The sequence below is a fragment of the Passer domesticus genome, chromosome 9 (genome assembly GCF_036417665.1).
Source record: "Passer domesticus isolate bPasDom1 chromosome 9, bPasDom1.hap1, whole genome shotgun sequence".
NCBI classification, from domain to species: domain Eukaryota; kingdom Metazoa; phylum Chordata; class Aves; order Passeriformes; family Passeridae; genus Passer; species Passer domesticus.
The window spans coordinates 8,943,107-8,959,761 of NC_087482.1; the positions used below are offsets into that span (position 1 = coordinate 8,943,107).

At 51.0% G+C, this 16,655-nt stretch overlaps 1 long non-coding RNA gene across 1 annotated transcript; it reads left to right on the forward strand.

The window, feature by feature from the left end:
• The first annotated feature begins 6,059 nt into the window (after positions 1–6,059).
• Positions 6,060–8,740, forward strand: LOC135307458 (uncharacterized). The gene is made up of 4 exons (XR_010368178.1): positions 6,060–6,191; positions 7,929–8,000; positions 8,088–8,192; positions 8,633–8,740. It is a non-coding gene; the product is annotated as an uncharacterized LOC135307458 (long non-coding RNA).
• The last annotated feature ends 7,915 nt before the right edge of the window (positions 8,741–16,655 follow it).

Genomic DNA, 16,655 nt, shown 5'->3' on the forward strand with positions numbered 1-16,655 from the left:
AAAATAAAGGAAGAGGGGGTTCCAGTTTTCAAGGACAAGGAGCTAAAAGAAATAGAGCAAATGGGAGCAGTAAAAACAGGGGATGGAAAGTGCTGGACCCCAGATGGATGATAAATATTCAACTGAATAATAACCAGGAAAGTGATGGAAGAGATATACCAATTAACTCACTGGGGAACACAATGAATATATGATCATTTCCTGAAATATTGCATGGGGACAGGAATATATGAAATGGCCAGATCCATCACAGGAGAATGTCTAACCTGCCAAAAAGTCAACAAAAAGGTAATGTGAAAAACAACTCCAGGAGGGAGGAAATTAGCCATAAGACCTTTCCAGAGTATTCAGGTTGATTTTACTGAATTAACTCCAGCCCCAGGGTAGCAACACCTATTGGTCATAGTTAACCACCTAACCCACTGGGTTGAAGTGTTCCCCACAAGAAACTCAAACTGTGACAAAAGTTCTCTTGGAAGAAATTCTTCTGAGATATGGGCTAGTAAATCTTATTGATTTGGACTGTGGCCCCCACTTTACATCCAGTGTTCTGCAACAAGTCATCAGGGCCCTGGGAATAAAGTGGGAGTTACACACCCCTTGGCACTCTCAGAGTTCTGGGAAGGGCGAGAGGGTGAATCAAACCTTAAAGCATATCTTAACAAAATTGGTCTTAGAAACCCAATAGAACTGGGTCAAATGTTTACATCTAGCCCTATTACAAATAAGAACAAGAGCCAGAACAGATCTAGGGGTCTCTCCTTATGAAATGCTGCTTGGGCTGCCTTTCTTGCTTACCCTGTACAGTACCAGGGAACATCTAGAAGGGGGCATGACAATGCAAAAATACTTAGAAACAGCAACCCTGGAAGAACTAAGGGAAAAGGGACACCTTCCCCAAACTTTCCCACTGAACTGTAAAATACGTAGTATTAACCCAGGAGACCGGGTATTGATTAAATCATGGAAAACCTCTCCACTCACTGCTCGCTTTGAGGGCCCCTTCCAGGTGCTGCTTACAACAAACACCGCAGGAAGAGCAAAGGAGCGGGGGTGGACACATGCAAGTCCAGTGAAGGGTCCAGTACAACCCCCAAATGAGGCAAGCAAATGGACTATAGGCAGCAGAGACAATAAAGACTTGAAATTGGTCCTGAGGAAAACAGCAAAAGAAGCGCAACCCTGAACACAACCCCCCACGGGAAGCATCTACATTGTTATCCTTAAATCCTTAAAGCTTGTTAATGTTTGTTATAGTACAAGGTCAAGTTTTGTTCAGCTAAGAATGACTATCAAAATAAGATCTCAGTTTCTGGTACTGTTCCATAGAGCACTCTCCTTGCAACCCTAATTGGGACCAAATTGAAGAAAGGGAGTCGGTACAATAAAGGTCATGGCAGAATGTCTCCAGAAGAAGGGAAAACCAGAAGTGGGAGGCAAGACTGGATTGGGAATTACCTCCAGGAAATACTCTCTGGGCACCGAGAAAACCCCTGTGGTTCGAGAGGTGAGGAGGCCAGCCCGTACCAGACTCCCACTCGTAGCAATGCTACTACTCACCCACTTTGGAGGAAGTGGAGGAAACACTTGTGAGAAGTGTTACTATCCCTTGTATAGAGGAGATACAGTACGTGTACTCATCAGAGTACACACAGACATGAATCCCAAATGCATCAATCACTCCCAGTTAACAACCTGTAAAGAAGAAAATAAACTATATGGGCTGGCTAAAAATATTGCAAACCCAAGCCAGAGGATGTCAGGAGAGTGCCCTGTGAAAGAAAGATGGGTATGCTTTGAACAAGGAAGTGAAACCAACTCAGAGGATACATTCAAAGAGAAAGAAGTGCAATTGAAAAGACAAAGGGATAGAGAGGGACAAATATACAGAAAGAATCTTTTTTATCAATATGGTACAAAAGAATTTAATTTGATTCATTGTTGAGTGTGCAGGGGGACACACTTAAGTGAAATTTGGCCATGGGACAGTATCAGTTTAGGTCCCCTAGACATTTTTAAATGGATTACATCAAGAAAAAGCACAGTGGTACCCAAAAGAAGGTAAGGTGAGTGGAAGCTTAAATCAACAACAACAGGGGAAGAGTTCAATAACATTAAAAAGTGTGTGCTGGATTGGCACGGCTAACAAATCAGCCATGGCATTGCCTTCTGCTAAAAAATCTGGAAGAGAAGAATGTAAGTGAATGTGCATTACAAAGTAAAGTTCTTGTTGAATGGAAAGAAGTAGGATTAACTTTTTAAGCAAACCGTATAACTGATCATCAGAAACTTCTTTCAGCAGAGATCCTTCTGCTCTTTCCACCACACCTGCAACGTAAATTGAATCCGTTACTGAATTAAAAGGAAATGTGAATTTTGAAAAGACCCGTACAACTGCTGCTAACTCTGTAATCTGTGCAGAACCATCTACTTCCTCAATACCTGATTCCCATTTTTTTGTCTCTGAATTTTGCCAAGCAATCACAGACCTTTTAGACTTCCCAGAACCGTCTGTAAAAAATGTGATTGCCTCGAGGGGTGCATTATTTCTTAAAGGCTTATGAATTAATTTTAAAGATGAACTTAATAGCTCATGTTTGGGACAATTGACTGAAATTTTTCCTGCAAAATTTTCCAAAGCAAATTGCATGACTTCTGAATTTTGAATTAACCATTCTAAATAGATGGATGTGACAGGCAGGAAGATTTCTGCAAAATCTTTTCCTGCAAGGGAAAGCATTCAAGATCTAGCCTTGATAATCAATTGTGAAATAATTTCAGGGCAAGTTGTTATAGTTTTACCCAATTGACGCGATAGGAAAACCCACTCTAAGATTATCAGATGGTCCTTCTTCTCTAGATCCCTCTGGAATATCAAACCATGAAGCTATGGACTCTCTCCTAAAACTGCAAACAAAAAAGACAGGTTAGGATTATACCGATGAGCCTGATGTGACTGGATGGCTCTCATCACTTTGTCCAAAGCATTTTGAGCTTCTTTGTTGAATTCTCACCGTGAGTTTAAGGCTGTGTCTCCTCTCAACAAGTCTGCCAGAGGAGCCAAGTCCTGATTTGAAAGGCCTAGTAGTGGACGAAGCCAGTTCAGAGTCCCTACGAGCTGCTGCACTTCATTCAATGTCTTTGGATTTGTCCTTAGCTGGAGTGGCTGCGGGGTTACCGTTTGTTCTGTCATCCTGTATCCTAAATATTTCCAGGGAGGAAGTGTCTGTATTTTTTCCTTTGCTACAGCGAGTCCTGCTTTCTCCACTGCTGAGATGACCTGATCTGTTGTCTCTTGCATTGATGCTTGGTCCTTGGCTGCTACTAAAATATCTTCCATGTAATGTAATATGAGAGAATTTGGATATTGTGCACGAACTGAGGAAAGTATTTTTGCAACATACCACTGGCATATACTCGGGGAATTTCTCATTCCTTCTGGTAGAGAAAGCCAATGATATCTTTTCAAGGGTGCTTGCTGATTTATGGATGGGATGGAAAATGCAAATCTTGGTGCATCATCTGGATGCAAGGGAATATTGAAAAAACAGTCTTTTAAATCAATAACAGTTAACTTCCAATATTTTGGAATCATAACAGGAGAGGGTAAACCTGGTTGTAAAGAACCCATTTCTTGAATCACTTCATTAACTTTTCTGAGATCCTGCAACAACCTCCACTTCCCACTGTTTGGCTTTTTGATTACAAAACCTGGGGTGTTCCAGGGACTAGTAGTTGGAGTTAAGTGACCTTTGTTCAACTGTTCCTGTACCAACTGCTCTAAAGCAGCAAGTTTCTCTTCGGGTAAGGGCCACTGGCTGACCCAAATGGGTGTATTAGATGTCCATGTCAGTTTTAAAGTGTTATGTCCATCAACAGCTTTTGTTAAAATCCAGTTTCTAACCTCACACCCCATTGCGACAAAATGCCCCGGCCCCAAAGAACAAAATCAGCTCCTACAACGAATGGTCTTGTGGTGGCAACACGACCTGCAGGCCCCTCAAATGTGCCTGAGTGGGAGCTTCGAGAGCTCTCACAGTGACCACCAATAGCTGCCAGCTGAGCCAGCGCAGGCACCGTGGCCCAGTCCTGTGGCCATTCCGGTGTCAGATGCCGTCTGCTCCGGGATCTGTCAGGCCACTGAGGGTGATGGCTGCCCGAGGGGCTGCAGCACACAGGTGAGCTGAGGCCGCCCGCGGCTGATGAGCCTGGTCCAGGCCATGGCAGCTGTGCTGTTCTGGGACTCTGGTAGGAGGAAAGCTTGTGCTGTGGTCAGTCCTTTGGGTAAAAAGCATGGAGGGTCTGGACACAAAGCTAAGACTGTAATTTCCTGTGAACAGGTGACAGAGAGCACAGCTGGAATGACATAAAAACCTTCTGCATGGGATCTGCTCACTCCCACGATGAGGAACTGACGTGGTTGTGGTTCAGGCCCCAGCTGTCCTGTGGGCACTGTGTGAGCAATGGCATTGGTCAGCACCACTGGCTGGGCTGGGGACAGCTCCAGTCTGGCACCTGGGGACATTGTGGTCGGCAGTCCTGCACAGACGTGCTGCAGCTCTGACCCTGGTGGCCTGTGGTGCTCTCTGCCCCTGGTGCAGGGTTCCCGTGTCATGGCAGCCACTGCCCCGTGCCGGGCTGCACGTTTCCCGGCAGATGGCACGGACAGCCCTGTGCTGGGTGACAGCTGTTAGCACGTGACAGAAACCTCTGCATCCACTGTTTCTGGGCAGTGGCCTTCTGCGGGCCCCAAGACATCCCCTTTGAAATGACCTCTCTGGCCACACGAATGGCACGTGTCCCTTGGAGTCTGCTGGTTTTCAATTGCACCTCTGAATGCTCTTAGAGCCTCTGCTAGGGCTTGTGTTTGCATTGCTGCTGCTTTTTCCTGCTGCTTTGGGGTGTTTTCCTGAGCTGCTGTGATGGCACTGGCCAGCACCTCTGCCTGCATGGCTGCTGCAGGCTCAGGGGTGCCCAGGCGGTTCAAGCATCCACGAGCTGGGTCAGGCTGGGCTCAGGATCCTGTGGCAATGCACCTAATATTTTTTTGCAGCTCGGGTTTGCATTAGAAATTGCAAGCCATTTTAATAACTCTTGTCTGGCTCGGTCTATTGTAATCTGCTTTTCTAATGCTATTTTCAAACGGTCCAAAAACTTAATATAAGGCTTATCTATTCTGTGTTTTATTTCTGTGAAATCTAATTCTGGTTTGTTGCCATCAGGAACCTGTAACAAAGCTGTTTTTGCTGCTTCTTTGATATCCTGTAATACTTGTTTATTGAGAGTTTGGGCTTGTGTTTGAGGATCTGTATGAGCTCCTCCACCTGAGCTGATCTATAGTCAAATTTGCAGTGGCTGGAGTTCCTGCATAACCTCCTAAAAGGTCATTTAACAAACGTTTCCATGCCAGTTCCCACAGAGAAAATTCTCTTGGGGACAGCAGGGATGTACAAAGCTGCTTTAAATCGTGTGGAGTAAATACATTTGCTGTAAAGGTGGCTTGTAAAAGACTTCTGAAATATGCAGAATTGCTACCATACAAACGAGAGGCTTTGCAAATCTCTTTTAACTCAGCAAAACTGATCTGCTGCCAGCTCCCTCTCGGTGCAGGACCTGCTGTGCACCTCACAGGAAAAACTTTTAACTTTGATGCAATTCCCCACTCTCCTTCCTGAACTGCATCCTTTCTTATCCTCTGCCAGGTATCTGTGACTCCTCGTGTGTTAAACTCTTCCTTAGATTATTTGGAATTACAATTTGGAGCATAAGAATAATTTATTTTTTGTTCCGGCAAGGTGTCTGACATGGGCGCCGCCATCTTGGACAGGGTGACTTCCGGGGCATCACTTCCGGTTCCCACGCTCGGCGGGGAGGGGGCGTGCCCTCCCGGGCTGTGGGCGGGGAGCAGGGGCGGGGACACTGCCCGGGCTCCGCCCACAAAAGGGGCGTGTCCCTGCTCTGATGGGCAGGAGCTCAGGGAGGAGCCACCCAGGGACTGCTGGGAGCCCGAGGAGGAGGGCGAGCCACGCCCACGAAGGGCGGAGCTGGGCCGGGGCCATCATGGCGTCTGCCATGAGCTCCTCTGTTCTCAGAGTGGGCACAATCGGCTCGGCTTTTTTCCATTGTACTGCCAAAATTCACCGATTTCGAGCACCAAAGGGAGCTTTTCAGAGGGAATACAGAGGACTTAGGTATGGCAGGGATTGTGAAAGATGTGGTTTGCAGAGGAGCCTGGCCAGGGCTGGTCTGCTCCCCTCTCTCCCAGGACGGGGGTGGGGAAGGGGGAGGGCGGCTGGCCTGGCCACCTCCCGGCCACTCCTCCGGGGTTTCTGGTTCTCGACTGGGATAAGGGAAGGCTTCTGGGTCCCCTCAGAACTCCTCTTTCTCCTCTCCTCCCGGTCCTGCTGTTGCTGCCTGCATTCTGCCCTGTCCCTGATCTTTGCTTGCTTGTGTGCATTCTTTGCTTGCTTTGCACTTTCCATTGTTACAAATTTTAACACCGTCCTGAATATTGGACGCAGCTTTAAGTTGGACTTCTTATTCTTTTCCATGTTATATAATTTCAGTCCAACCAAATCCCAGAAGTCTGGATCGAGTTTCTGAGACATGTCTGAGTTTGGGAACTCTGTTAAGACCCATTTTACAAGCTTTTTAAGCTGTTTGTTGTCAAACTGAATATCTTGAATTTCTAACTTATAATTGAAATATGAAAAAAATCCTGCTCAGCTAAAGACAACCGATTTCCCATGGTGGCACTCACCAGAGTTTTCCAGTTGTCCTTCTTGGTATGAAATTCTTCCCAGGTCCTGGGTCACAACAGTGACAAATCAGCTGAGCTGAGCGACAGAGTCCTCTGAGGCTGCGGTGCTGCTCCAGTCCCGTCTCCGATTACAGCCTCCTCTTCACCAGTATGAGGCTTTGATTCGAGATTCCCTCTCAATCTCAAATGCCTTCTTCTGGGTTTTCTATTTTAAAGGGACAAAAAACTCAGGTGCAGGCCTGCTCCCTCAAAAACACAAATACCAAGGAAAAATGTCCTATTTTGATTGAGGTAATCAAAAAATCCCTAGACCATCTTCCTCAATAGGAGAAATACTGTCCGGGCGCCACATGCTGGGTTCTTTTTTCTGGGGCCAGGTGTTATAAACCTTCAAAAAGGGAACCCAGCACACCCAAGGATAGCTCAGCTATTACCTTTGGAGGCAAATAATGAGCAGGATGGCTTCTGCTGCAGTGTTAGAAACAAAAAGGTTTAATAAAAGGCAAAATAACAAACAGAAAAATCCGATGCAGGTACAGCAGTCTGCCACTGGTAGAAACACCTTCACCAAAGCCCTTTGGTTCTTTTGTCCTCCCCTTTTCTACCTGATGGGTCAGGCGGGACTTTTTGGCTTCTATCCAGTTAGGTGACCCAGAGTTTTTACTGAAGCCTCTGGGGTCCTTTGAGGTGGCTTGTCACCTGATCGTTGGGAGAAACTTCTGGGCTTCTTTCCTTTTTTGGGGGATAAAGGTTAGCTTTGCCACTCTGTAATTAGGGGGCACTCTCCTACATTCCTACATCCAAGGATGTTTCACAGGGCCTGAAAAGAGTCTGGAGTGTGACCAGGAGCCAGCCCAGAGCTCCCCAGGCTGCTGTGCAGCTTTGGCCTTATCCATTCACATCCGACTCCCACAAACTTACCTGAGCCCCTTGCAGTGCCCAGTTCCCTGAGGCAGAAGGGGACTCCAGCACACCATGGAAATGGGTCTGATCTCTGCTCCCTTCTAGATGAGGTGTCTGGGAAGGCTTCTCCATTAGCTTGGCTGCATAAAGTGTTGGTCCTATCTGAGCCACCGTCAGGTATGTTCTCAGTGTGCCACCAAGGAATAATTGTTGTGAACCTGGCAGGAATCAGGTGACAGAAGCTTCTGTGGCTCTTGTGTTCCAGGTGTGTCTGCAGGGAGGACTTGTCTAGCTGCTTTGCTGATTCCTACACAAAAGCCCGGCTCCCATGGCAGGGGTGAGTAGTGTGTCCCTGATGACCCCACAGGCTGAGCCCTGCTTTTGTGGGATCTGTTCCTGGGAAATGGAACTCTGTTGCTCTAAGGTCCTCCGAGGGGAAAGAACAAAGCTACAGGACACCAGAAACCCCATGAGCCATCCAAAAACATGAGGCAAATGCTGAAAGAATTGCTGCAGGGAGGAGGACAAGGTGGGTGCATTTCCCTCATGCTTCCCCTGGGACTCAGCAGTCAGGGCCTTTGGCTGCACATCTGGACACGCCGTGCCCGGCACAGCGGGAAGGGATCCATGGCAGCCTCGCTGCCCTGCGGCTGCTTTCATGCCCTGCAGGGCTGCTTCCCAGGCTGACCTGGCTGCAGCTTCTACCCAGCCTCTGCAGGAAGGCATTTGGCATCAGCTGACAGGGAGCCCAAACTGCACCACGAGCCTGAGATCCCCTGAAATTTCATAGTCTCCAGGATGATCACTAAGGGCGGGTGTTATCATGAAAGTGGACCCTGGCCTACCCAGAAAATTGTGTGGATTCCTGATCCTTAACCATGACTTTCACAAGTACTGGCTGCTGAAGGCGCCACCTCCCCAGTGGGGAACAGCCCCACCTGATCCAGGCGTCCCTCTTCCTTTCTCCAGAAGTGGATGGAGAGGCTGGGCAGAAGGCGGCGTTTACCGGAGGAAGCAGTGGTTCCGTGCCAGACTCTGCTGTAGGACTGGAGGCGATGCCAGGCACAGTCACAGGAGGTAATTGCTGTGCCTCTGGGCCTGAGCCCTGCTGAGGCTTGAGCTGCCCTCTCTGCTGTTTGGCAGTGCGGGCACAGCCTGGACTAGAGCGGCACAGCCCAGGGGAATTATCCCGAGCAGGCTCAGGGCACTCGGGCACTGAGCAGCCCTGCTGGGGTCCCTCCATGGGAGACATGTCCTGAAACCTGGCAGTGACTGCACGGGGTGCCCACGGTGGGGAAAGGACAGAGGGGGAGAGCAAGGCTCCAGCGTGTCCTGAGAGGGCCTGGCTGGGTCCCTGTGGGCTGTGGGAGCTCTCCCAGCCCAGATGGAGGAAGGGTGGCTGGGAGGACAGGCAGGAGGGAGTTTGCGAGGGATACTTGCAGCACTGCCTGCTGCAGTTCTCCCCAGGGATTCAAGGAGCATTTTCCTTGTGCGACTGAGAGAACCCCCACGGGCCCTGGGCTGCTCCAGGCACCTCTCCAGGGATGTTGCACAGGGCCTGCAAAGAGGATGGGGATTGACCATGAGCCTGCCCAGAGCTCCCCAGGCCCCTGAGCAGCTTTGGCCTTGTCCATTCACATCTGGCTCCCATGGCCTTACCTGACCTACATGCAGTGCCCAGTTCCCTGAGGCAGAAAGGGATCCCAGCACATCATGGAAATGGTTCTGATCTTTGCAAACTTCTAGGTTGGGATCAAGACATGGATTATCTGGGAAACCTGCTGGATTACGGCTTGAGACTCATGGGAAATCCTGGAGGCAAGTGCTCAATGTACCTTTCCTGAGAGAATACGCAGTGAGCAGGTGTCAAGAGCTCATACATTTGCCCTTTCACTTAAGATCATCTGAAGGTTGATGGAATATGGAAAATTTGCTCTGCTCCCTTCTGGAGCCCTGAGGGATCCCACAGGATCACTGTCAGTGGGAGGAAGGAGCATTTAGCTGTCCATCTTCCTCCTGTGCAATGCCAGTGTGTCCTTCCATGTGTTCTGTGCAGCCACAGAGAAGAGCAGAGAGGGAAGTGGCCGGGCCCAGGGCTGTGCCCCGGGGCTGAGCCTTGTGGGCAGCCTGAGGATCTCCTGCAGTGCCACAGGAGCTCTTCTGTCCTGCCTTTCTTTGCAGCTGAACCTGCTGGTGAAGGTGGTGCAGCTTCCCAAGCCACGTCCAGGACGGAGCCTCTGGGAGATGCTGAGGGTAGGTCAAGGCCTTTCCCCTGGGAGAGCTGCCAGCTCAGAGCCCAAAGCTGGGCCAGGGGGGCATCGCTGCAGGTGCCAGCACAGAACCATGCACGTGTGTGCCCTCGCCCTGCGCGATCCCCTCACCGCTCCTGCGGCTCAGGCATGGCAGCTGTTTGGAAACAGGGGAGCCCTGACCCTGCCCTGAAAGCCAAGACATTTTCTGAAACCTATCCCCATGTTTAACACGCATGACATCCTGAAGATGCCGGCACCCAAATCAGGAAGTCTTCCATCTAATCCAACTGTCCTTTTTCCTGTCTGAAGTGATGGGCCAAACATCTGTGCAGAAGGAGGCACATCCTGGAGGAAGCATTTCCCCATGGGTAGCCCCTGCTGCAGGAAGGAAGGCAATGCCAGACACGGGCACAGGCACAGCAGGTAATTGCTGTGCCGGGCTCAGGCCTGGCCGGGGCTGTGTGGCAGCAGCTCTTCCCCCAGGGCCTGCCCTTGCCCGGCCCGGCAGCAGCCAAAGCTGGAGGCGCCTCGGCTTCCAGGCCTCTGGAGCTGGTTCAGAGCCCCGGGGAAACGGGACTGGTGCAGCAACGTCCCTGGCGCTGCAGCTGCTGCGGAGCTGGCCCTGAGTGCCCAGAGGCCCAAGGCACAGGAGCAGCCCCGAGCAGGAGCCCTGCCGCCAGCCCAGGGCCAGAGCCAGCCCTGGCTCCCGACTGGGCAGGGGCTGCGCTGGGTCCTGACAGGGCCTGAGCCTGTCCCCTGGGGCTGGGGGAGCTGTCACGGGGCAGGGAGGGCCAGGGGTGGCAGTGGCTGCTCAGGGATGGCTTTGGCCCGTGTCCCTGGCAGCAGCCACTGCCCAAGCAGCTGCGCTGCCCCCGGGCTCTCCTCCCGGCCTGCTGGGCTTTGTTGGCTGGCACAGCCTGTGCCAAGGGCCGGCAAGGTGTCTGCAGGCCCCAGCTCTGGGGGAAACAGAGGATGTTGTGCCCGTATCCACCGTGCTGCCAGCTCAGCAGTGCAGCACAGCACGGGCTCACTCTCCCCATGGATCTTGTAGAGGTTCAAAGCAAGACAGGAACACGTGCCCTGATTCCACTTTGATGAATCCCAATGATTTTCTGCTTGCAGGACGGGCACAAGCAGTGCATGATAGGTATAGCAGAGCCTCTGTTCACTGTGTCTCTTGCCATGGCCTCTTTCACAGTTGTATCTTTCCCCCTTCATATGTCCCACCAAACACCTAAGGGAGAACTGGACCTCTAATTGCAGCGCACATCTCCATGCCCATGCCCGATGTCCCTGTCCCAGCTGCTTTAACAGCTTGTTGCTGTGCAGATGCTGCCTCCAGCCACACAAGGTCCTCTCCCCCTGAAGGCACTGGCCCTGCTCTCTGGCCCCTACTGAAGGTGGGCAGGGCTTGGCCCAGCTCTTCTCTTGCACTAAAGAGATGGAGCTGTCACCCCAGTGTGCGGGTGGTAGCAGCAGCAAAGCCCAGCCAGGATCAGCACTGGCTGAGCTCCGTGTCCAGGGGCAGCTGGGGATGGCCACGGTGTGGGCAGGCAGGAGCCAGGCAGGGGCTGCTGTGACCAGTGGCGGGTCCCCGGGGAGGATGGGGCAGCCCATGCTGAGCGTCCCTGGGCTGAGGGACATTTCCTTGCCTGGGACCATCTGGGCCTGGACCTCCTCCAGTGGCACGCCCAGGAAAAGAGGGAAGCCATCAAGCGCCTGTGAGTTACGCAGGGATGGGCTGCAGCTTCCTCCCTCCTTGGTTAGCGGGCGGATTAAAAGAGGCCTCTAGGGTTTGTGGCAAACAGGAGTGGGCAAACAGGGCCGTGGCATGTCTCTGAGGGACAATTCACGAGGCAGTGTGCACAGGCAGGGCGAGCAGGCAGGGTTGCAGGTTTTCTTGTTAGGAAGTTTTACTGTGTGTTGTTTGCAGTGTTTCTGTTGGTTGCTTGGTTTTGGTGTTTCTGGCAGTAGTGGTTTTTACGCAATCGAAAACTGTAGTTAGTACAAGTAACTAGATGGAACCCTCCAAAAAGGATGTGTCTGTCCTGACCCATTCCTGTGCAGAGTGTTTGAGCTTAGCAGTGGTTTCAGGGGGCAGTGAGGAGAAAAGCTGCCTGTGGTGTGAACAGGTGAATGATCTCCTTTCACTGGTGGCCGAGCTTAGGGAGGAAGTTTAAAGACTAAGGAGTATCAGGGAAAGTGAAAGGGAAATAGATTGGTGGAGTTCAGCCCTTCCATCTTTACGGAAGGCCCAGCAAGAGTCACAGGACTCCTATGCCGCACACTCTCAGGCAAGAGAAGGACACCTGTAGATGAAGGGGAGTGGAAATGGTCCCTGCACGGGGAGGTTATGATAAAAATTCCTCCCGACCCCCATCCCCTAGCCAGGGGCCACTTCAGAATAGGTATGAGCCCCTGGATCTAGAGAGTCAGCCAAATGATTAAGAAGAAAATTATCTGCCCAGAGAGCCTCCCAATTATGATTAATCTGTAACATGGATTGCCACCTCTAACATCAAAAAGGAAAGAAGGGTAATCGTGGTGGGTGATTCCCTTCTGAGGGGAACAGAGGGCCCCATGTCAACCGGACCCACCCCACAGAGAGCTCTGCTGCCTCCCTGGGGCCCAGGTGCAGGATATTCCTCAGGGACTTCCTGGGCTGATTCAGTCCTCTGATTATTATCCACTGTTGAAACTCCAGGCTGGCAGTGATGAGATTGAGAAGAGGAGTGTCAGGACCATTGAAAGGGACTTCAGGCCACAGGGACAAGTGGTTGATAGGACAGGGACACAGGTAGTTTTTTCCTCAGTCCCTTTGGTGGCTGAGAAAAATGGTGAAAGCAATAGGAGAGCTCATATCATCAACAAGTGGCTCAAGGGTTGGTGTCATTGGCAGAATTTTGGATTCTTTGATCATGGCGCAGCTTTGATGGCACCTGCTCTGCTGGAACCAGATGGGCTCCAGCTCTCTGTTAAGGGCAGAAGGTTTTTAGCTGATGAGCTTGCAGAACTTGTTGAGAGGGCTTTAAAGTAGGTTTGAAGAGGGGATGGGATGCAGCTGGGCTGTCTGGAAGCAGGCCCAAGAGTGGTAAGCCTGAGTTAGGGATGAAATCAGCAGCCCAGCTGAGGTGCATGGATAGCAGTGCACACAGCATGGGTAACAAACAGCAAGAGCTGGAGGCCATGGTCCAGCAGCAGAGCTGTGATGTCATTGCCATCACAGAAACGTGGTGGGATGCCTCACATGGCTGGAGCACTACACTGGATGGCTACAAGCTCTTCAGGAGAGACAGGAAAGGGAGAAGAGGTGGAGGCGTGGCTCTTTGTATTAGAGAGGCTTTGGACACCATGGATATTGAAATTAATGATAATGAGGTGAAATGCCTATGGGTGAGCATTAGGGGGAAGGCCAACAAGGCTGACATCCTACTGGGAGTCTGCTATCATCCACCCAACCAGGAAGAAGTGGTGGACAACTCATTCTATGAACAGCTAGAGGATGTTTCAGGATCATCAGCCCTTCTTCTTGTAGGCGACTTCAACTTGCCAGACATCTGCTGGGAACTTAATACAACAGAAAAAAAGCAGCCCAGGAAATTTGTAGAGTGTGTGGAGGACAAGTGTTGGTTGCAGCTGGTGGGTGAGCCCAGCAGGAGAGGGACTATGTTAGATCTGCTGTTTGCAGATAGAGGTGGGCTGGGGGGACATGTGGTGGCTGGAGGCCTCTTGGGGCACAGTGATCATGAAATGATAGAATTTGTTGCATTGCAAGCTGATCTGTAGTCAGCATTAATCAAGTTCTAAGAAGCAGTCCAGCTCAGCTCCATGTACTAACCTCTGTGTTTGACTGACAGAAGCTCACATGCAGTGGGAACTCTCCTAGGATGCAGACATTGTCTTGGTTCAGAGCCTGGGGCCACACAGATAGACCAATGAGCTGTCTTGGCCCAGGAGATTTGAATGGGCGATAAAAGAACACTCCGGACAATAAACAAGGCTGTTTTTCTGAGGAAACACGAGTGGTCTGTTGTATGTTATGTCTCAGACAGGGGAACACCAATGTATCAAGAATTCTTGGTATTTTGTGAAAACAGGAGGAACATCAAGAAGACTTTTACACATGACTTCCAGAGGGCAGACTTTGGCCTGTTTAGGAGACTTCTTCAGAGAGTTCCTTGGCAAGCAGCCCTTAAAAACCAAGGAGTCCAGGAAAGGTGGGCATGCTTCAAACCAGAGATCTTGAGGGCACAGGAACAGTCTGTCCCTGGGTGCCAAAGGATGAGTCAATGAGGCAAACGCCCAGCCTGGATGGGCAAGGAGGTTTTGGAGGAATTTAGGAATAAAAAGAGGATGTATCATCTTTGGAAGGAGGATCAAGTCTCTCAGGAAGTTTTTAAAGGAGCTGCTAGAGCACATAGGAAAAAAAAAATTAGGGAGGCCAAAGCTCAGTTTGAACTTAAAATGGTGACTTCTGTAAGGGATAATAAAAAAATGTATTTACAAATATATCACCGATAAAAGGAAGGGTAAGACCAACCTTTGTTCTTTCTTAGATGTGGGAGGGAACTTAGGAACTGCAGATGAGGACAAGGCAGAGGCGCTGAACACCTTCTTTGCCTCAGTCTTTAGTAGGAAGACGACTTGTCCTCAGGACAAGTGTCCTGCTGGGCTGGTAGATGGTGTCCGGGAGCAGAATGGGCCCCCTGTTAGCCAAGAGGAGGCAGCCAGAGAACTGCTGAGCTGCTTGGATGTTCCTAAATGTATGGGGCCAGATGGGATCCACCCCAGGGTGATGAGGGAGCTGGCAGATGAGCTGCTGAAGCCGCTCTCCATCATTTACCAACAGTCCTGGCTCACTGGTGAGGTTCCAGATGACTGGAAGCTGGCCAATGTGACGCCCATGTACAACAAGGGTGGGAAGGAGGATCCTTGTAATTATAGGCCAGTCAGTCTGACCTCAGTACCCAGTAAGGTGATGTAACAGTTTATACTGAGTCATCACACAGCACTTACAGGATGGCCAGGGTAGCAGACCCAGCCAGCAGGGGTTTAGGAGGGGTACGTCGTGTCTGACCAACCTGATCTCCTTTTATGAGCAAGTGACCTGCCTGATGGATGCAGGAAAGGCTGTGGATGTGTCTATTTGGACTGCAGAAAGGCCTTTGCACTGTCTTCCACAGCACGCTCCTGGAGAAGCTGCAGCCCAGGGCTTGGAGAGGAACACTCTTTGCTGGGCTCAGAACTGGCTGGATGGCTGGCCCAGAGAGGGCTGGTGAACGGTGCTGCACCCAGCTGGCAGCCAGTCACCAGTGGTGTCCCTGCGGGCTCTGTGCTGGGGCCAGCTCTGGTCAATGGTTTTATTGACAACATGGATGAGGGGATTGAGTCTTTCATTAGCAAATCTGCAGACAACACTAAGCTGGGAGAGTGTGTTGATCTGTTGGAAGGTAGGAGGGCTCTGCAGGGAGACCTGGAATGGTTGGAGCGATGGGCAGAGTCCAGTGGGATGAAGCTCAGTAGGTGCAAGTGCCCAGTGCTGCACTTTGGCCACAAGAAGCACCTGTAGTGTTCTAGGCTGGGGATAGTGTGGCTGGACAGTGGCCAGGCAGAAAGGGAGCTGGGGGCACTGGTCACAGCCAGCTGAACATGAGCCAGCAGTGTGCCTGATGGCTAAGGAGGCCAATGGCTCCTGGCCTGTGTCAGGAACAGTGTGGCCAGCAGGAGCAGGGAGGTCATTCTGTCCCTGTACTTGGCACTGGTGAGGCCGCACCTCGAGTGCTGTGTCCAGTTCTGGGCCATCAGTTTGGCAAGGACATTGAGTCACTCGAGCACATCCAGAGGGGGCAACGAGGATGGTGAGGGGCTGGGATCACAAGCCCTGGTGAGGAATGACTGAGGGAGCTGGGGGTGTTTACCCTGGAGAAAAGGAGACTCCGAAGTGACCTTATCACTCCACAGCTCCCTGAAGGGTAGTTGTAGTCAGGTGGGGTTGGTTTCTTTCTCCAGACAGCACTGACAGAACCAGAGGACACAGTCTCAAGCTGCATCAAGGGAAATTGGATAGGTTGGATAGGTTGGATATTAAGAAAATATTTTCCACAGAAAGAGTGATAAAATTCTGGAATGGCCTGCCAGGGGAGGTGGTGGAGACACCATCCCTGGATGGGTTTAAAAAAGACTGAATGTGTCACTTGGTGCCATGGTTTAGTTGTGGTGTTGGGACATGGGTTGGAGTGGATGATCTTGAAGGTCTCTTCCAACCTGGTCATTCTGTGAATTCTGTATGAATACTGAGCATCTGCAGGGACACAGCCTGACCAGCAATGTCAGCAGGTGAAAAATAAGTTTTGTGAATGGCCCTTTGATGAAGCAAAACATTTACAATCAGGGCAGTCCATTCATAGAGATGGGGGCACACTCTGGGGGTACAGCTAAGGCCATGAGGTCACAGCAGGGCTCTGGGGTCACAGCAGGCTGAGGTCACAGCAGGCCCTGAGGTCACAGAGGTGCCAGAGGTGCCAGAGCCCCGTGGTTGCACAGCAGCACAAGGAGCCAGCAGTCAGTCCCTGAGCACAACTGTTGCGGCAGCAGCGGCGGTGGCAGCAGCGGTGCTGACGTTGGGACAGTGGTGACAGGACAGCGGTGGCAGCAAGAGCTGCGGGACTGGCAGAGGGCAAGGCACCATGGCCCTTGCTCTGCGCCTCCTGCTCCTGCTGCTCCTGGCCGTGGCCCTGCCT